Source organism: Carassius gibelio, chromosome B16, assembly GCF_023724105.1.
Source record: "Carassius gibelio isolate Cgi1373 ecotype wild population from Czech Republic chromosome B16, carGib1.2-hapl.c, whole genome shotgun sequence".
Classification (NCBI taxonomy): Eukaryota; Metazoa; Chordata; class Actinopteri; order Cypriniformes; family Cyprinidae; genus Carassius; species Carassius gibelio.
Genome location: NC_068411.1, coordinates 16,198,246 through 16,220,749, shown reverse-complemented (window position 1 = coordinate 16,220,749; position 22,504 = coordinate 16,198,246). Strand labels below are relative to the sequence as shown.

The window sequence follows — 22,504 nt, the reverse complement described above, 5'->3', positions numbered from 1 at the left end:
AGCATAGTTCAGCCCTACACGAACTCTGCTCTCAATAAAGCCTCTTTGTTGACACAAAGGCAACAGATCTCATATCCCAACAGGTTAAAATTTAACCAAGCGCACAGTTTGCAAAGGAGTGGGGAGTGAAACCGAAAGAGTTGGTGTCACTGTCATAATAAAGGTATTCAGCAGGCAGAATTCCTCTCAGTGCTGTGTGTGTGTGTGACGCTGATGGAAATGTGCCTGTTAAAGTAACAACAGACGTTTTCCTCCAGAAGTAGCTGTGCCCTAGATTCTGTCCTTTTCCTCCCATTCCCGCTCTTTCTCTTTCAGCTGATGGGGTCAGAATCTCGGTGCTCCTGGCACACTTGTCACTGTCGTTTGGAGTTGGAGGGTTTTTTTTCTCGGCCATTTAGCCATCTGCCTGCTCTAATTGCTCTGAGTTGCAACCTGGAGTGAGGACCAGCTGCCTCCTTCCTCTCTTAGTTTTTCTCTCTCGCTCTCTCTTCCCACAACACTAGCTGAATGTATCATGATAATAGCCTTATGTTACTGTGTAATGGTGTGTTCCACTTGTCCTGAGACACAATCATGGCCTAACACAGATGTGAACTTCAAGGTGCACTTGGTCATTTTTTTTTTCCCACAATGAAAACAATTCAGACTTCAAGGCATAGTGCACATAAAAATGAAAATTTGGTCATTTACTCTCTCGTCATTCCAAATCCGTATATTAGGAAGATTTACAGCGTTATTTAGTCAATTCACCTTCACTTTCAGAAAAATGTTTAAAATTATGTGAGAAGAGACTCATATCAGTCATATCAGTACCTTAATTAAAGCTGATTTATTTTATATGGAGCAAGTCACTTAATGGAGATGCCATGCTGAGATCACATGACCAGCTGAATACTGCTATAGCTTCAAGTAAATTTAGTAAAAATTACTACTAAGGGTGGAGTGCAGATGTCACAGTTCACTACATACCTTGGGTCATGGTTTGATCTCGATTTCTTTTCTACTGAGCCCGCACATGTCATGGAAGAAAAAATCATGTGCACAATTTACTAATTTGTTCCCTCGATGTACTAAAACGTGATCACGATTTACTGATTTGTTCCATCGATGTACTAAAACGTGCACATGAATACTATTTCTTTCCCTTGATTTGCTAAATCGTTTGCACAATTTACTAATTTGCTCTCTCGATTTATAAATCATGTACACTATTTAGCAAATGGAGGAAATGAATTAGTAAATTGTGCTGACAATGTATAAATCGAGGGAACAAAATGGTAAATTGTGCACACTGTTTTAGCTATTCTTGTATGCCATGTGTGGGGCTCCGTACTTTTCTTATATTTATAACAGACAGTAGTACATATAAAATAAAATAAAATCCACCTAGATGTGAAAATAATAAATATTATGTTAAATATATATAATCTGTAGTACATATAAACAAGGAATAAATTATTAAAATATAATTTTAGTTTACAGATAAACAAGGGGGGGAAAATATAAGTAGCAAATATGTCAAATGGCAGAATGCGATGTCCTATTGGTTTTCTTTATTTTACAAAAGCACAATGTTTTGTTTTCATTGTGAGTTTAAACAAATAAAGGCAGACCTTTAAACAGTGATGCATTATTAGTAGGTCAATAAGTGTTTAAAGTTGATTCTGCGGGTATAAGGAAACAGTTGAAGTGATCGCACACATCAGTTTCAGCATTGCTAACTTGACAGCACAGTTGGTACTTTATCTAAAAAGAAAACACAGTGAACCAAACATCAGCGTGCCTGCCTCTGTGTCACAGCTGGAACTCAAGTACAAAGCCTATAATTTGCAGAATAAATAATAGTTTAGCATTCAGTTACGTTACATTACAAATATGGAAATATTATGGAATATTTGGATTTGTGCCGAATGAGAGAGGTAGGACACATAAGCACAAAGCTCAATTTCACAAACAGTTGAGTTCACAAACCACAAGCAGTGGTTCCCAAATCTGTCCTGAAGGCCACCCTGCTTGCTACCCCTTCTAAATTGGGGGTGAATCTTTTGTAATTCCTCATGCACCGATCCGAGATGTCCGTACCATGACGGTTCTGTATGAATACATGTATCATTCCAACCCTAATTACTAATAATAGTGCATTTCTACAAAAAAAACTGTAATACTGCATGTTAGTATAGTATAGTAGAGGTTTTACCATTGACCATTTTCCTTTTGCAGAGCTCTTGAAAGCATGATATTGGTTTGAATTTTTCCCTGTCTGCTGCCGTTCCCAGCACAGGATAGTCAGTATATCCTGTAAAGCCATCATCTGTATATCTGTCTCTGCTACAATGTCAAAAAAAATGTTTTAATCCATAAGTGCAATAAATAACATTAGAATCTTATTTTAAATAGTATCTCTATTTTATTCAATGTATGACACCGTTTAAAGGTGTTATACAGTAAAAACGGTAATATTATTTTTCATTTAATATGATTTTATTTGAATGCGTATTAAAATGTAGTTTATTCCTTTAATCGCAAAGCTGAATTTTCAGAATCATCACTCCAGTCTTCAGTCTAATATGCTGATTTACTGCTCAATAAACATTTATTATTATTATCAATGTTTAAAACAGATGCATTGCTCAGTATTTTTGGGGAAATCCAGATTAATAAATAAATAAAATAAATAAACAACTAAATAGTATTAGTAAAGCAAAGATTCTGGATTACTGAGAAGCTAATCTCATAAAACCATGTCTGCATTTGTGATCGGAGAAAAGACAAACAACAAGCACTACTCTGCACTGCTCAAAATTCGTGTTTGAATCATCAGTGGCAAATTCTTTAAATATATAAACGTACAAAGTCGGAACTGCCACACTTTATAGAAACAGCCTTTGAGCACAGACCCATTGTAGGCTATGCAGAACTGCAGGTTCAGGAAACAGTCCTCCATAAAATGCATCACACAGCGTCACACTGCGGAATAAAGAACGGCACGGCTGGCGGGCTTTTGGCAACCACATGTGATAACCAACGGCTGGACTCCACTTCATCCACGGTGAAAGCTGATCCGACGATCCACAGCATGAAGTTGATGTATTTCCTCAGCAACCAGCACAGATCAGCTCTAGGCTGGATATCGCCCTCTTTTAGAAGACCAAACCAAACAAAGTAGTTTCATTTTAACAGCGAAACACACAGCGTCTCCACAAAAATGGCGGCAGCGGCAACAGCGAGATTAAAAGTTATGCCTTCATTCTTTGCGTGAACATTTGGGCGGCGTTATGCAAATATTTCCACATCGTGACGTAGACATCTGGAGGAAGTGTTGAAACGAGCCGTTTTAGGGGGGCGTGGACCAGTCTTGACTTTTATAAAGAATATCTCTTTGGATTTGAGACTTTAGTCTTTCAACTTTACAGATCTTCTGTATGCACCAAGAGCTTATAACACTCCAAAGAGAAAGAAAAAACTGAAATTACATCACATGACCCCTTTAAATAAAACTGTGTCATATCTCAGCCCCTTGAGGTTTAGGAGTTCACAGTGCTACGAGACAGATGTTAAAGTGGGAAATGATGTCAGGATAGGGAAACACAGTGTCAATTTGGAGCAGTGATGCTGTGGTGGTCCAGGGTTCATGATATCATTCACAAAAAAAAATACACACACACACACAAACCTCTATTTAACGCCCATCACATTCCTTATACATGAATGTGCGGTTAATAGCGAGCGACGAGTCTGGTCCGAAGGCTCTATTTTTATTCCCTGTCATGGAGAGGGACGTTTAGGAAAGATGAAAAAGCGAGCGGAATGAAGGGACGAGTGAAAAGTGAGGATGCGCTGGTGTGATTTGGCCCTGAAGCCCTGACACTTCCGTCATCTGTAGTGTTTCCGTGAATTGGACATGTGTGCGCACGCACCCGCGCTCGGTGGGAGATTGGATTGACCCGGGTTGCCCTGAGCTGTCAGACTGTGAGGATCGTCTGGTATCCCTCGTCTCCCGTGGGCACCCGGAGGCTACAACATTACACACAGATAACAGATGAATAGATAGATTAGGCCCAATGGGGGTTCTTCTGGTGGCCTGCCTGACCTTATCAATTGGTTTGATTATGGATGATTGATCAGTTGGTACTGGATAGTAATTCACGGTCGGTTTGCCGCTCTTCCGTGATGGGGTTGTTACCACCGGTAGAACGTCCAGTGACCTTTTACACACACTGCCCTTTAAGTGAAATGATTGGCTGTTGGCGCGTGTGTTAAGAGGGGACAGAACACATAATCAATCAGCAGGGATGATGATATAGACTGGATCTGACAGGTAGCCATAGTAACACCAGTACTTTGTGTTGACTCTGTAACCATTATCTGCTCTTGGCTCTCTGTCTCGCTCTCTTCGTTTCTCTTTCTGTCAGGTATACTCCTTCAAGTTCCCACTTATAAGTCTGGGTTTTGATGAGATGAGCATTCAAGCTCTGAAATGAGTGGATGCAGTGGCCAATTTCATGTTTCGGTCTTATTCACTTCTGACAAAAACTGGAAGGTTTTGTAGTGCTAGTGAAACAAAATGAAGCAGAAAGGATGCAAATTAAGTGTGTAATTAATGCTTTAAGCAAATTATACACACACACATGCACAGCTTACCCTCAATGCATCTGACAAAGTGTACCTCACAGCTACCATTTTGGGAGAAATGCTTCATTTAATAAATCTTGGAAACAATTTTATGCAATTGAAATTCACTAGTACAGTATACATTATGTATATTTTTAGACTTGGATTAATTTGACATAAATTCAGTTAACTAGATTGCATACTGGTTTCCACAAAAACATTAAACAGCACAGCTGTTTTTCAGCTGAGATAATAAGAAATATTTCTTTAAATCAGCATATTAGAACGATTTCTGAAGGATCATGTGACACTGAAGACTGATGATGATGCTGAAAATGTAGCTTTGCCATCACAGGAATAAATTACATTTTAAAATATATTTAAAATGAACATAGTTATTTTAAATTTTAATAATATATAACTATTTTTACTGAACTTTAATGAACATTCTCGGTGCACATAAGATAAAATCTTTACCAATTTTTACTGACCCAAACTTTTGGAACCATATGTAAATACTTCACTTTGACAAGCATAACAAATTAATTATTATTTTCTTTTTCTTTTTTTCTGAAGATTTTTTATTTATTTTTGGCGTTTTATTGTGGTTATGTTGGCATGCTGCCGAATGCAAAACAAATCAATTTTTAGTATAAAAAAAATTGCTTAGCATTTTTCACATTTTTTATCTATCAAAACAAGCTTTATATACTGGCCTTTCAGAACAATCATGTGATAAATATTGCACATGAAACATCTTAACCTACTCTCCTTCAGTTGTCTAATCTAGACTCTAATCTTCTTGAACAGTACAAAACTGCAAAATAAATCTAGTCATCATAAGCATAGACAACAAGACCAATACCAGTTTGCTTCCGCCACTATTCTTAAATCGACACACCCTAAACTCAGAAAGTCAGAGCTTCCAGAAATCCCCACTGGCAATTACAGCATTATGGTGACATTCCTCTCATAAACACGATCATTCTCAAACAACTGTAGTCCTGGACTTCTGCTGACACTGGGGTTGTCACAGGGAAAAAAGAAGCCAGTATGAGGAAGATATCTCAAAGGTGTTACAAGAGTGGACCTCTGCAGCTAGAATGATTGCAAGACACAAACTGGACAGGCTGGAGGGTTTATATAGCAAAAATTGTGTATTCTTTGCTTTTTGATGTGTAGAAGACTTGGAAATTGTCTTGTAGTCTCTCACTCATTCTGTCCCCTCCCCTGAGAGATGGCCCACCTGCAAAAACAGAGTGTAAGATGAAAGGAGGACGACTGTTTGTGTTCAGTGCATTCTAAACGGACACACACACTTTTCCCTCTTCCAAAAAGCAAGCACACATTGCCACTCTTGTATAATGATTCACAAAGCACCCCTCTCATGCACTATTCCACACACTGAAACTGCATTATATTGGATATCTACAAGAAAGATTAAAGGAATGATTAATCATTTACTCACCCTCATGTTGTTCCAAACCTTCTTTCATAGAATACAAAAAGAAGAAGAAATAAATCAAGACTATGCTGGTCACTCTTTCCAATGCAATTAGAGTTAATAAGGACAGAAGCTTTTATGCTTCAAAAAAGGCACTGTAAATGTGTTATGACAGTGAGCTATGTAATAGTCTTTCGAAGGAGTCTTTGAACTGAATCAGTCCTATTCATTATTCTGGATAGTGTTTCAAAAACATAGCTCACTGCTTTACTACCAGGGTACAATGCTTTGTTGGAGAAATCAACTAGCTAGTCATGACTGTTTCCTGAAACTGTAGTAACTTGGTCCCAAACTCACTGTTCAGACCACGTTGGTTGAACAATATGGAACAGTTAATAATATAGCATAGATTGTGGAGTAATAACTTCTGCTGATTTGTTGGTTTGAGTTCAAATTACATGGCATCTGAGGAATACACTGCTATTTTTGTTCTCCATTGTTTTACTTTATTTACATGTTTGATTAAATCGCGGATCACCTCTTACATCATACTCCACTTTTCCTTTAGGTTTCTAAAGCACATTCACACATGTACTCTTCAAAAACAGCACTTTAATTCTCATGACAAAATAAATGATGTAGAATTAAATATGTATATACAGTATGGGGAAAGAAAGATATAGATTTTACTACAGTAGCTTGCTTATTTTGAGAAAGAAGCTGAGCTTTAAGCTATGCTGTATTTCCGAACTTTGCTGTTTGCAAACGTTTGGTGAAATTATGGTTTCGGGAAACACTGAAGCATTGGACGGCTAACTACAAATCTTGCAGTGCTTTTGGGAAATGCATCCCAGTGTTTTTATGACTCTGATTAATTTAGAAGAATGATTTCATGATACTTTTTATAGTCCTTCTGTGGCATTTTTGAAGCTTAAAATGTTGCTTAAAAGTTGAAATGTCTCCATTCTGGTCCACAGAGGAAATTAAGGAACAATATAAGGATGAGTAGAGTAAAAATTTTCATTTTTGGGTGAACTATCGTTTTAAGGATTTACCTTGTTTCCTCTCCTCGTATTCTTATCCTGTTCCTTAACTGTTCTTATATCACTGTCTGTCTACAGCTCCTCCCATTTCTCACCCATCCCTCTCTTTCTTTCATTTTGGAGAGGTTGTGTATAGTGATGAAGTGATGTGGATGAATGAGTGTGGGATGCTTTGAAATAATCCATCTGACAACCCAGCAGAGCGCGCGTTCTCTTCCCTCTTCCCTTGTCTTGGTCATTTCTGCAGCTTCAGTGCTGCTCACTTCTGCGTGACTGACTCAAACACTCCGTCCAACCATTCCACAGCATCCACCGTTATCCTCCACACTAAACAACTAGTCCAGACATACACTCCACTGCTCGATATCGCATCAAGACCCTCCACTGCACTGAACACTTCACTGCCCGCTCTAGCATCCAGACACGACGAGGACTGGGCATCACAACACTATTTCTTTTGTCATTGCACTTGTACTGTTCATGTTAAAAGGAATAGTTCTCCCAGAAATCAAAATTCATTATTTACACACCGTCATGTCCATTACAAACCCACATGCTGTTATTTTTCATGTGGAACGCCAAAGATTCACACTCTTTTCCATAAAGAGAAAAATATAAAATAAAAATTATTATAATTTTTAAATATAAACAGTTTTCTATTTCTTATATATAAATTTAAAATGTAACATATTCTGTGATAGCAAAGCAGATGGCAAAAAGCGACTGTATGGAAAAAAGTAGCTTGAAGATAAAAATGGATACAAATATGATATTCATAAATATATAAGATTTGAAGATGAGTGCCTTGAACTACACTGATACCTAAATGATCTCTTTTCTCATCAGCCTGTGCATTGTTCATATCTTCTATTCCTGGATCCGTTTAGTGCATGAAATGAATGGCTATTTTGATCAGAGCAGAATTTATTATTATATTGTGTCTTAGGAACATAAATAGGTTAATAAGTTGCGATCGACTGAGAATCCAGATGTCAATATTAAATAAGCGGATTAATTACCTTCTAGAACGACTCTGTACTTACAAGACCGAATCAGTGATTTTCGTTCATCAAATAATTTGCATTTGCATTAAATCACAGTGCTGTGGTAAGCTTACATTATCCTCAAAAGGTCACATTCATTAAAAGTCGTCTTTGGTTATTTAAAACATTTGAATTAAACCGGTCCATCAGGTTCAAACATTCATGCCACCTTCAGAGAATCCCAAAGATGGTGTTTAAAATGCAGGTTGTTTACTTTAAACCGTCTACACTTCATCAGCAGTTATTTACAGCTTGTTTCCACCACACCATAATGGGTCGGCAATGAAATCTATTCCACAGCACAGTACTCAGAAACATCTTGTCACCCTTCAACGCTCACACACACAATCAACTGCATGAGCCATATTCATGGATATGATTGTACTGGACGACACTTCAGCCGATCTGCTTCCCCGCAGAGTCAATTCCACAGCCCTCGTGCTGTGTGTGTATATGGACCACACATCAAATGAAGCACTGATGGCTGATTACAAAAATGTGATAGGCTGGTAATGATGAGCCACACTGCATGATCTGTGTGATTGGGAGTTTTTATGTGCTCTGTGAATGTGTTAGAGAGAGAGTTCACCCAAAAATGTAGATTCTATCATCATTTATTCACCCTTTTGTTTGTTCCAAACTTGTGCAACTTGTGTTTTTTAAAATCTATGGAAATTATTGACTACCAAGCCCTGGCAACGACAAAGCTATTAAAAGAATTTAAATTCTGTTATCATTTATTCACCCTCATGTTATTCTAAGATTTTGCAACTTTCTTTTTTCGAACTGCAATAAAAATGGATAAAAGACCATGGCCTATAAGCTCCCAAAAGGACAAAGAAGCACATTAAAAGGCATAGTTCACCCAAAAATACAATTTGTTCATCATTTGTTCACCTTAATGTCATTCTAAACTTTTTCAACTTTCATTTTCTAAACTGCGACCACAGCCTGCTAAGCTCCAAAATGGACAAAAACAAGCACATTTAATGGGATAGTTCACTCCAAATGTAAATTATCTCATCATTTATTCACCCTCATGTGTGTCCAAACTTTGACAACTTTCTTTTTTACCAAACTGCAATGAAAATGAATAGAAACTTTGGAGTACCAAGCCCTGAAAATAAAATCTAAAAAAAAATATATAATAATTAAAGCGATAGTCGACTCAAAAATGAAAATTCTGTTTTCATATATTCACCCTCATGTCATTCCAAACATTTGATATTTTCTTTTTTTACCTGCAATTAAAATTGACAAAGACCGCAGCCTACTAAGCTCCAAAAAGAAAATAATTACAATCAAAGGGATAGGCATCAATTAATTATCCTAATGACGTTCTAAACTTTTACAACATTCATTTTTCTAACCTGTGATGATAAAAATGAAGGGAAACCACAGCCTGCCAAGCTCCAATGAAGAGAAAAGAAGCACAATTAATTGGGCAGTTTCTTCAAAAAGTACAATTCTGTCTTCATTTACTCACCCTCATGTCATTCCAAATCTTTTGTGGATATTTAAAAAAACATGGAACATGTTGGAACAACATGAGGATGAGTAGATGATGACACAATATTCCTATTTAGGTGAACTACCCCTTTAAATAGTCATGTCTTGTATTAGGCAGGTTGAGCTGGAGGGGAAATTCAGTAACACTTGACCTGTCACAGAGTCACAGAGAAAAATAGGAGGGAAACATGGGGAGATAGAGTGAGACACCGAGACGGAGAGAACGAGGGGTCTGTGGTGGGGCGAAGGCAGATGAAATGTGAAGGGGAAAGCATCTGGGAAGGCCAGGAGGCAGAGAGATGACACTCCCCCCCTCTTTTTCCTCTCTCGCTCTCCTTCTCTCCTCTCTTGTCCTTCATTGCCTAGCCTTTTGGCTCTTGCTCTCTTTCAGATGCCCCTGTCCTCGTCTCATTTCTGCAGCTGGAAAGGGCAGCGTTAGACCGCTCTACACACACGCTCCTGCTGCTTTTGTGGAGCTGTGACATGCCGTAACCCTGCGTGATCACAAAGCCAAACTGCCGTGCTCTAATGTGTGCTTGTGTGATGGCGGGTACGATTGTGCACTCATTGATGGGTAAGGTACATGTAGTGTCAGCCTCACGTTCAGTGACTGTCCAGTCAGACTGCCTGACAACAATGTAGCTACAGTATTATCAGTCCACCAGGAAACAAAACTGTTCTAATGTAATATGTTACTATGGGCCCTCATGTACTGTATTGCACTTTTTTTTTTTTGACATATCAGGACACAACTCTGTATAATGACATGGGTATGACAGAGGTATTACAAGGAGAGGGAAACTTATAATGACATAACCCATGTCCCCATTTTTCAAAACGCCATACAGAATGAGTTTTTTGAGAAAGTAAAAATGCACAGGTGTAGGGTTGGTGTAGGACGATAGAATATACAGTTTGTACAGTATAAAAACCATTACGCCTATGGGATGTCCCCACTTTTCACAAAAACAAACGTGTGTGTGTATATACGATTTTTTTTATTATTTTGAGAAGTTTCTTATGCTCAACAAGGCTGCATTTATTTTATTAGTTAAAACAGTAATACTGTGAAATTTCTATTTTATAATATTTTAAAAATGAAATGTATTCCTGTGATGTCAAACCTGAATATTCATGAACCATTACTCCAGTCTTCAGTGTCACACAATCCTTCAGAAATCATTCTAATATGCTGATCTGGTGCTCAAGAAACATTTATATTATTATCATTGTTGAAAGCAGTTGTGCTGCTTTACATTTTTGTAGTAACCAAGATGCATTTTTTTCAGGATCAGCATTTTTTTCTAACGCTATAAAAAAGATATAAAATAGATTTTCAGCTTATCAGTATTTTAGCAAGAGACAGTTTTTGATGTGTAAGACTGGACAGTGCTTGCTCTGTCTAACTGTGGTCATGGCCAGAGCGTTTCAGACTGAGATCCCCCAGAATGCCCTGCAGCCCAAACAGAGCAGGGTGCTCTGCGACATGCAGTATTTCAGAAATAGCTCCTCATCAGGCTTGACGGCCGCTCACTTACTTATTTATTCAGCAGGACTTCTAGAGCTTCAGACAACACACACACACACACTCGCATCCCGAACTGAGCTCAATCGCACAAACGTCAATTTGGATCAACGGGCCGCCCAGAAACAGTCATGTAGTCTACTTCTCGCAGTTCAGTCTCCTGTCAGCAGTTTACAGACGCACTGGACGCTGGATAAATGTCTTTTTTTCAGTTGTTCCAGTTTTTATAGGGCACATCTTGCCATAGCTTCCGGACCATTTGAGCTGCTAACCCATTTCTTTATGGATATTAAAAGATAAGGCTTGTATGTGCTGTAGGCGGTCTAAAAATCTGACCTTCTCTGTTAAAGCTTGAGCCTCAGGACAGGAAATACCGGATTGTATGCTTTGTATAAACTGGATGGGGTGGGTAGTCACTTGTATGAGGATTTTATTTCGGTAGTCAGACATGTCAGGCTTTTGTTTTGAGAAATTTAGCACATTTATTTCAATGCTCTTCCAGATAGGATTCATTCATGGACAATTTGTCTTTGTCTCTGAGATCAGACATAAAGAGGAAGTCTCAAGTATTGAGTCATCAGCTGGTCGCTTTTCAAGCATCATGTCCCAGATGGTTATCAGAGCTCACCTCCAGCACCACGTTCCTGCCTCTGGCTATTGCTTTTGCAGTGAGTCACATGACCAGGTAGCTGGCGGCAGGTGTGGCGAAACTGATGCTTTTATAAAAGATGGCCTGTTTTGCTCATTCCTCTCAAATTATTTTTGTGCTTAGGCACAGATCGGTGTAGTTGTTAGTAGGCCAGTCTGAGAAACATTAGTCATTAGGCCCATAGCTGCTATGGACCTGACATTTCCAAAAATGACTAGTGCCAGTCAGTCTCTGACCTAATGCAGTTTAACCTTAAATAAACATATAGGCTATTTGTTCAATGCTGACATGCCACGTCAACTCAGTGTTGTGAATGCCTTCATGGCCTACATAATCATCTATGACAACTCTGAAAAGAGCTGGGGGAGAACATACTTTGGCGTATTCGCCAAAACACATCTTAATCTCTTTCATTGCTGTAATATAAAAAAACTTATTTTACTTAAACAAGAAATGTGTTTCGTTGACCTTGTGTTATTTTAGATATCATTCAGCATTTTTTAAATGGCCATCATCACAGTAATATATATATATATATATATATATATATATATATATATATATATATATATATATATTAATCTGGATTTTTTTTATCTAAAAAACGTCAATACTTCACAAAAATGTCTGTTTTGAAATTTTATTTGTATTGAGTATTAATAACTAATTTGTCATTTATTTCTATGATTACAAATCAGAGATAGCTTCAGAAATGTTTTATGTTGAACCTACATTTGTTGAAATAAAATAAGATAACATATAAAAATATCTAGAAGTAATTTTAACTAAAAGGTTTTCTAATATGTAACATAATATATTCTAGTATGTATATAAATGTGTGTGTGTCAATTTTTTTAAAACCTTTTTTTATAATGTATAAATTATAATTTTATTATTATTCATTTATTACAAAAACCCATAAAATCATTTTAATTAAAGAAGAAAAAATGTTTCTTACTATTATATATACACAGACAGATGGATAGATTATGACTTAATATTAGTGCTATAAAAAATATATTTAAAAAGTCCAAATAAAATAAAATGGTTATATGGTTAGTGGTTTATATAATAAAATTGTAATATTTTCTCTCTTTTTAAATAAACAGCTTAACATTTACTTTTAAAAGAAAAGAAAAGGAAGGAGATTTCTGCTATGATACAATGTTTACGCAAATTCAAACAGATATCAAACAAACCGTTATTAAAATACATACACCTACAGTATACCTTTAGTTATTTCATATAAATCCTATAGTATTTTATAATCTATATTTTTATATTCTTATTTTAAAAGTTTTTCACCCACAATACCTATTATTTTTAATAAGAAAAAAGTGAATCATTACAATAACATGCATTTTAATTGTATTAATGATAATATCTCAATAGTGCCTATAATGAGAACTAAAGTGAGCACATTTCTTCTGGTACCAATAGATCTATTCTCATTAGTGTTGATGGCTCAGATACCAGCCCAGATATTTAACCAGCACACACTTTTAAATATCGCAAATCAACAGCTCTGTTCAGATGCCTCAGTGAATGCCACGGATTTGTCTCGGTACAGTAAATTAGATGAAGGGAGAGTTTGAGGGAACATGAACTCGACAGACACATTGATTCAGTGTTTGTCTGAGTGTCAGTGCACTCATGACAGACTTCAGTCACATGCATCTCATCGCTGTTTCTTCACTTAACACTGCATATTGATCCGCTGTCACTCGAGAGAGGGTTGCCATGACACTACACCCTCCGTCTCCATAGCAGCTGTGACAGAAGGCTTCAGTGGGGTGTGATGGTCAGATGCACAGCTTCTCATGTATGTGCATGCAAACAGAGCGCCTGCAATACATTATAGCACTAATATAATATTTAGCTGATTTATGAAATGTCAGAGCCTTTAACACATAGCTTTTATTGTCATAGTGGTCTCATTAAATTTTATGGAGAGCAGATCTTTATGATGCTAGATCAGCTTTTGATTTATGTTTTTAGTTATTGAGGATGTGGTGGTATTTGTTTCGGCGTGAGAGAGTGAACGTAAAAAATGGGACGGTGTTAAAAGCCACTGTTGAAATCATGCTTGCATCCTTAGTAAATTTGGCCGTTGCAATGAAAACAGCAAATGAATCAGATCAAATGATTGCTTAATTAAGTTCATCTAAATAGATGTGCTGCATTCAGAGCGAGCTGGGAGTCTAACTCTTGTCATATCATTCAGGAACACATTGAGAAACAGTTCAGCAGGCACAAAAGACAAGACTAGTGCATTGTACGTGCAAATAAATTGCAGAAAATCAGCATCGGCCATTTCTTCTGTAGAACTGGACTGGATTGACAGTGCAAGAACAAAAACAAGCAGAACACATTCTACGCTATACAATGGGCACAGTGTGTAAAGACTAAAACTAAATGGCATGGGACTCTAAATACCACATTTGACTGACAGGATGCACAAATAGACTACAAAACAGACGCACACAGTCGTTCAACATTTTGGGATCAGTAAGATTTGTAATGTTTTTAAAATGAGTTTCTATTTGATCAAAAATGCAGGGAAAAAGGGTAATTTTGTATATTTTGTTTGGGCGGTCGCACCACATGACATTTTACAACCTGAACCTTCTCATTACCAGGTCAGATTATTTAATACTCATCACCCTTGACACAGAGTGATCTTCTCTGTGATAGTTTTATGTTTTTTCATTTTGGTTGCACTGCATGGCTTTGATTTGCAAAGGTTTTTCAAATATTAATAAACAACAAAGCGGTTTCGTTTTTAAAAACGTTAAAAATTCCATTCTAATTGTAAACAAACTCACAAATTTAAAACACGTTCATCACAGAAGTTTACTGAAAACACTGTATATACAAATTGCATTTTAATGCATTTCTGAATACATTAATAGATCAGTATGAGCATCAAGTCACTGACCCAAATAATAATACAAGCAAAAAATACATTCAGCGCACACAAAGAGTCATCTGCACCCTTTGCATAATACATGTGTGGACAAAATGGTCTGTGTGCTTGTTGTGGCTCCTCAAACACAGGCAGACTCTGCTCTTGACTTGTGTCTGTAACAGTCTTTCAGTGGTCTGCAGTCCTGCTCTGTCTTGGTGCTCTGATTAGTGATGATGACGACAGTCATGTAAGCTGCAAATATAAGCTGCACGCTTTCGGCTGTCTCACACACAGATATTATACAGCAGTATGTTTACTGGGGCCAGGCCAATAGCTATAGATGAGCAATAATTTCAAATAATGAATAAGAGTGAAAGAGCATAGCATTAATCAATGCGGTATAGACTTTGCACACAAAAAATGACACCCACCCGCCCTGCAGCATCCACGGCAGTGAAGGACAACATGGACGTCTGTAATGATCATTACTGTCCTCTTTTCTCTTTCTCTCTCTCTCTCTCTCTCTCTCTTCCCTTACTTTTTCTCTTTCTCTCTCCCAGCTCATTATTTCTATAGCAGATAATGGAGTGGGTGTTGTGGCACAGGACAAAGCCACAGATTCCCTTGTTAGGTCGCAATAACTCAGTCACATTAAAGACTTCGTATCGGCTGTGTAATTAAAGGATTTGGGCTGTTCATATACGGATTCTGGAAAACAGCACACGAGGTTTGGTTTGGGCTAAAAGATCATTTTTGTCCTTAAAATGCTGGGAGAATCTCAGATATTCAGGGATGTGTGGGGTGTGTGGTTGTTGGCTTTGGGATGCTTCGAATATCTGGGCTGTGTAGGGGTGTGTTCGCTCGGGTTAAAGCCGCTGTGTTGGGGCGAGTTCGGAATGTGGCTGCAGACTGTGGCGGGAAAACACAGCAATTACGACTGTAGCAAGCATGAATGCTCACTAATGAAGCTGAATAACTCCCAGCTAACGAACAGGTAAACAAATACACACACATCAGTGAACACACGCGCTCACCCAGCGATCGGGCCCCTGTGGCTGTATGCGGCAGTGTAATTGGGGTAATGGCCCGGTAATCAGGAACTGGTTGGTTCAGTCACGAGACTGTTTAGGCCATGGGCAGGCACCTTAAACCATTGCGCTCTAATACATCTGCATCTCTAAACATAAGCGATCGCAGCACTATTGCCCAGCAGCGACTGCTAAATGCTAATACATGGAAATCTTAATGAGTGTGCATGGATAAATGACTTGCTGTGTGTGTGTGTGTGTGTGTGAATGTGTGTAATACAGATAAAGGTTAGAAAGGTTAACACACTGTCTGCCCTCGGCAGTAACAAATTAACTTTGAGTTGGGAACTGAAAAATCTTTGTGGGAAACTGTCATTCTTTCACTGTCGCTCACTTTTTTTATTCATTCACACTTCTTTAAATGTAAACCACAGGTTCCTGTACAGCTTTGTGTAGCATAAGTACACAAACTCAAAATCTGAGATTCAAAAGTGATTTTATAAATAAAGAGAAAGTTTGGGCTTTTAAAAGAAATTAAAGCAAGAACACATTATGAAGAAAAATGACAGATTCTGCACTATATCGAGGTCACTAATAAAAATGTTATTATTAATGAAGATATATTTACATATAGCATTCCTATAAATTTCACATTTTATATGTACATTTTAACAGTTATTTAATATTTATTTTAAAATTATTTAAAAAAAAATCATTTTCACACATTGAAAGCATTTTTTAAAAATCATAAAATGTTAATCATTCTTAACTAAGAAAAAAAAAGGATAATTAAGAGTAAAAAGAATGTATGTACACGATTAGCGAAGTGCTGAAGTGCTGATCCAATAAGTCACAAAATGACAGTTCACTTTTACTCTCTCTTAAGCTGGACTCAGGCCATTTTTATTGTTAAGCTTTGACTTAATATCATTTGTAATGAGAAAATTTAATTAAAATACAAAAAAAAAAAAAGAAAGAAAAAAAAAGAAGCATTTTCACTTTAGAGCTCTCAGACTTTTGGACCCTACTAAAGAGTTATAGTAAAATTAATTGTGTTCTCATAATGGACAAAACAGAAATGACTGATGAGCCTGGCCTGTTGTCCAAAAATAGGCAATTTAGAGGCTCAAGCCAGTAGGAAGCAGTTGGATTGGAAGAGACAGTAGGAAAACAGTTGGACTGGAAAAAGAATGCTGAGATATAGTGAGACTGTCAGGCGGTTGTGGTTTTAGTGAGGCGTATGATGAAGGAGTAGGATTTACTGAATCTTTAAATAAACATTAACCACTTTTAACCATTTAAATGAACATTAATTTAAAGGGGGGGTGAAATCGTTTTCACTCAATATCCTGTTAATCTTGAGTACCTATAGAGTAGTACTGCATCCTTCATAACTCCAAAAAGTCTTTAGTTTTATTATAGTCATAAGAGAAAGATAGTCTGTACCGATTATTCCCGGAAAAACACGACCGGCTGGAGGCGTGACGTGTGGGCGGAGCTAAAGAATCACGAGCGCGAGTAGGCTTTTGCGTTGAGAGCGTTTGGAAACTCTGACATTACCGTGAGGAAAAAAACCATGGCTAACAGTCAGATTCAGCCGTATATTTATGATCCAGAATCAGATCCAGAGGCTGAAATTTAACAAGAGCAGCATCAGCAACGACGTCTCTATGAGGTATGTACTGAAACTGTATATATTTGCAAAATGACAAAAGTTCCACTTTGTCGTCTTTTTTTTTTATTTTTTTTTTTAAGCTGTACATGTGGAAAGTGCAGTTTGATGACAACATCGCATGTTGTTTACTTGATGTGCTTACGCGCCGTTCAAAAGTTAACAACACAGAGATATTTGAAGCAGTTTTACTCACCGCCTGCGGTTCCAACACACGATCGTGACCCTTTTTCGTTGGGATTGCATTATCCTTAAGAAATAAACGATGTGCAAATCCGGCGTCAAACTGGGCCTTGTTTGTAAAACAAGCATCTTCGAAATGCAGGGAACAAACAAAAACACTTGCACAACTCCGTTGATGCGCTGTAAAAATAAACTCCATCCACTGGTCCCTTAATGCTGTTTTTTTTTTGGTAATCTGTGCAGGGTTGTCTTGCCCTGGCAACCAAAAACACACGTCTTTTGTGACATTTTGCGACGCTCTCGCTCTGATCAGTGAAGTCTGTTGTGCTCTCAGTGCTCTGCTATACAGGAGCGCGCGCTCTTCCGGCAGACGTGACCTCAGGACCCATATAAGGAAATTCTGCTCCATCTAACGTCACACAGAGCCATACTCGAAAAAAACTTTCCGAAACTTGTGACAAACCGGAAGGAGTATTGTTGGAACAAAAATACTCCTTCAAATGTACAACTTCATTTTTGAAACTTTATCCATGTTTAGCATGGGACTACTCTATAATAGCATTTCACCCCCCCCCCCCCCCTTTAAGAAGAAGAAACAGACACTGAGGGCTTATAAGGCAAGTCAAACTAGATGATTAATATAACACAGGTGGAAACTAATGAATGAAGATGAACTATTGAGAACAGGAAATTAAGCAAATGATGACAAACAGGAACTAAACAGAAACAAGCACGTGACAGAGGCGTAATTAAACTTTATATACCTGCAGAAATTACCAGAGAGATGATGAAGATGCTCCCAAAAGTCTTAATGATTGAGAGAAGCGGAAGGGAAAGTGCACGTGGTTGCTCCATATGTCTGACTGTGGGTGTTTATGGGAGAGAGAATGTATGAGACATCACACCTTTAAATATAATCCTGATGATTGAGAGAATACAGGGCAAAGCAGAAAGTGTGGTGTTTCCTCAGCACTTAATTAGCAGCGTATGTGTGGATGTTGTGCATTTAGAGGAAATGGGTGGAAGTGTATGCGAGATCACAAGTTTAAAAATAATTCTGATGACTATAAGGGCACTAGTGAGAGTCATTTTTTAACACTTGACAGCAATGTGTGTGTGTGTTTACTTAGCTATACTTTAGGGACAAATTTGTCCTCCGAAGTGAGCTAAATGTGACAAAACATCCCCTTGAGGACAAGATGTGGTCGTCCTCAATTGCAAAAATTATTCATACATAAAATAATATTAGGTCCACAGGAAATCAGTACTAGTAGTACCCTATTTATTTACAAATGACTTTGTTGAATATCCTGATTCACTCATAGGCATGTCACATAATTACAGCATGATTTGCAAATGTGTTGTAGACACCGTTTTGAATTATTCATGGATGAAAATGAGATCGCGAGAAAGACTATATATAAAGATCCTACATCAACAATTACAGTTCCATACAAAGCCTGTTGCATCTCCGAGCATCCCACTTTAGTGACGTGCTGAATCAGTTGACTGAATGATTCCGTTGCTCACTCAATGAATCACTGAATCACTGAATCACTTCAATCTGTTCCTGAATTCTGAACCGCATTTTAGAACATTAAGTCGCGGTCACAATAGATTTGTTATGATGCTGCAACGGTCGTGAAATTATGTCTTTTTAAAAACTTAAATTCAACACATAACCAATAATAAAAGGCTGTACCTAAAATCTAAATACATACAATCAATTCCACTTTCCTGCAGCCCTGTAGTTTTACATTTATGTTCTTTTAATTCCGATAGAAGGTCATGCTGTGATGCATCGATCAGTCGTTGGTCACAAAGTTGAACTATGGTTGAGCTATTTTTTTTGCACAGGCTTGCATTTCTGGTCTGACACATTTGCAAGCATATGAATGGAAGTCAATGGAACGAAAAGTCTAGTGTGACCGCGGTTTTACTCTTTCTACTTTTACCACATTTGCTGAATGAATCAATTAATACACGCATTCTCTAAACTGTTTTTATGTAGAGGTCGTGGGGGGTTTTAATCGTTTAATTAAATGATTCAGTGTCTCACACATAATGAGTCACTTGTCACCACCTACAGTATAAGCCTGCAGAAAGATTACTTAAAAAAATACCTAACTATTGTTAATTAAGAGTTAGAATGATCTTTTCTATTGTTTATATAGAAACAATGTATGTTTATTGTACAATATGTCCTTAACCAAGTGAACATTTATGTGCTAGACCACAAAAGAGTGAATGATTGGATTAGCTTCTGAGAAAAGCTGTATTTGTCAGAAACAAAGTTGGAAATATTGAAAAATCCCATAAGTGACATCAGGAGCTGTGGGTGTTGGGGGAGCAGTGACCTTGGAGATGGGGATTCGGCCTCCTCCTGTGGCTACTGTCTACAGCCTTAATGCGCAGTGGCAGAAACCTCACTGCCTCCCCGGAGAGACGCACACATACTCATGCACACACAGAGACTCAGTGTCGCTGACATCAGTTTAATCCTCAGACAGTTTAAATGCATGGGCTGAGTCTAGGCCTCAGCTGTGATTAGTGCTGGGCAGAGTGTGATGAATGAGACTGCTGAAGGTACATACACACGCACACACACACTTGTGCCGCATTGTTATCCTGAAGAGGGATGAGTGAGTCAAACTGCACGGTATATATGCACCATATTACAGTGCTCGACGAAGCTCGAGTGAAATGAATGGTGACAACTTGTGAACCACATGTCCGTTCAAAAAGTCAGAGGTAGAGAATGCACAAGATAGACCTGCTGGCATGATGTTAACCAGAAACGCAGATGCCAGCCTGTAAATGTTTGAGGAAAAAATTGGGGTAAAAAAAAAAAAAAGTTTACCTATCAGGGTGCTCTGCAGCTATAAAAAGCATTTTTCTGTGGCAAAACTAGCTCAATGACGTCTTATCATAATATGTTACCTTGAGACCCAGGTATTTATATTAAGGTGACATTGATACAATGTTGAGTTTTTATTCAAACCATCATCATGGCTGAGATTGACATTTCAATGTTTAAATTATGCTGGATCAGCATTGAAATGTTGATGAATCTAAAGCACACATGGGTGAAAACTGTGACATTGAACTATTTATTTGTAGCTGACAACCACAAGATCATGCAAGCATCCATGCACAATGCTAAAGGCTGTTCCCCAGTCAGTGAACTTAGAAGAACTTGTCACTGAAAACACCTAGTCAGTTCAGTTCAGTTCAGTTATTCTACAAGTTGAACTGGGAACAATTGTGACATGATTTGTGGTTTAAATGAGAAAAAAATTAGATTGTTTCCATCTTCGTTTCAAAGTTCACATTTTTTAAAACAATACTGTTATCATCTCTATGTAAACTACAAAACACAAATTTGTTAAACAGTGATGTTATGTGCATGCATATTACATGTTCATCCTGTAGAAATGTGCACAAGTGTGTGGTGTTTCTTTACAAAGTGACATTGCCAACTACTGGCCTGGCATGCATAATACAGCATTTTTAGTCATATTCACAGATCTGTGATCATTTGACGATATTGTCATCTGTATGCTAGTTATTTGGACTTTGTTTTGTTTTTTTAGTACATTGTCGTGTAAGCATACCCTTATATAGATTATATAAACAGACTACATCTGTAATTCTGATTTTGTGCTCAGCAAATTTAAAATTGTTATTAACATTCCTGTCTCTGACTGTTCTGGACTACAGTTGAACTGACTCTTATTATCATATGTTGATGTTGCATTTAAATGTGTCTGGAATGTCAGTGTTGTTTCAACACTAAAGAGATCCCTGATTGCAGTCATACATCATGCAGACGTCTGCATTGACATCTGCGAGATGTATTTATTAGAATGTTTACTCATCTGCAATATGCCTATAGAACGTTTCCTATCAGATTTCATATAGTTGCTTAGAAAATGTCTTTAAAATGCCAGTTTTACATTCATTCTAAGTCAGAAACATCTTCTAGACATCTATCGGATGTTTGTACAGAAAGCAGACGCTTTCCAGATGAAGCAAAGTTTAACAGACATCTTGCAGACGTGCGTAAGTTATCTGGGAGAGTTCATTCAGAAATGAAAATTATTTTATCATTTACTCACCCTCAAGTTGTTCCGAACCCGAAAGAGTATTTTTATGTTGAGCACGAAAATATATATATTTTGAAAGGTGTGGGTAATGAAACGATTAAAGTCAATGGCTACTGTCAACTCTTCGGTTACCAACATTCTTCAGAATATCTTTTGCGTTCAACAGAAGAAAGAAACTCTTATTGGCTTGTAACAACTTAAAGGTGAGTAGATGACAGAATTATATTTTTTCGGTGAACTCTCCCTTTAACTCAAATTGCAACATTGATGTAACTGTTAACACTATAATTGCATTTTCAATGTTGCGTCAACAAAAGGGATTTAGAATGAGCATTACTGTGTTGAACTATCATATCTCATTGTTACATCGCTTCAACATTACCATTGATTATGTTAATATTATATGTTAGCATTGATGAATCAGCAGAAGTGAGAATCAACATCACAGTATAATGTTGATTTAAAAACATTTTTTGGTTGAAATGTCAGTGTTGATTCAACTGCATTGATGTAAAATTACCATTACAGTGTACCATTGGTTCAGTGATATTACCAGTGTTTTTGCTAAAGGTCTTTGCACACGTCCAAAATTCTCCTCCAAAATTCTTGCATGTTAAAAAATGAATACAATCTCATGTTGTGTCTGTCATGTTTACACACTGCCTCTTAAGCCTTCATCCACCATAAATTTCTTATCAGATTTGATTTTCAGTATTTTTGCATTCGTAGCAAGCATTTTGATAGGAAAGGATGACGAATACGAAAAAACGAGTATGAAAATTT

At 37.4% G+C, this 22,504-nt stretch overlaps 1 protein-coding gene across 1 annotated transcript in view; it reads left to right on the top strand.

Moving 5' to 3' along the window:
- The window catches only part of LOC127974389 (nectin-2), a 66,635-nt gene that overhangs the window by 36,986 nt on the left and 7,145 nt on the right, over positions 1–22,504 (top strand). The window lies entirely within an intron of this gene.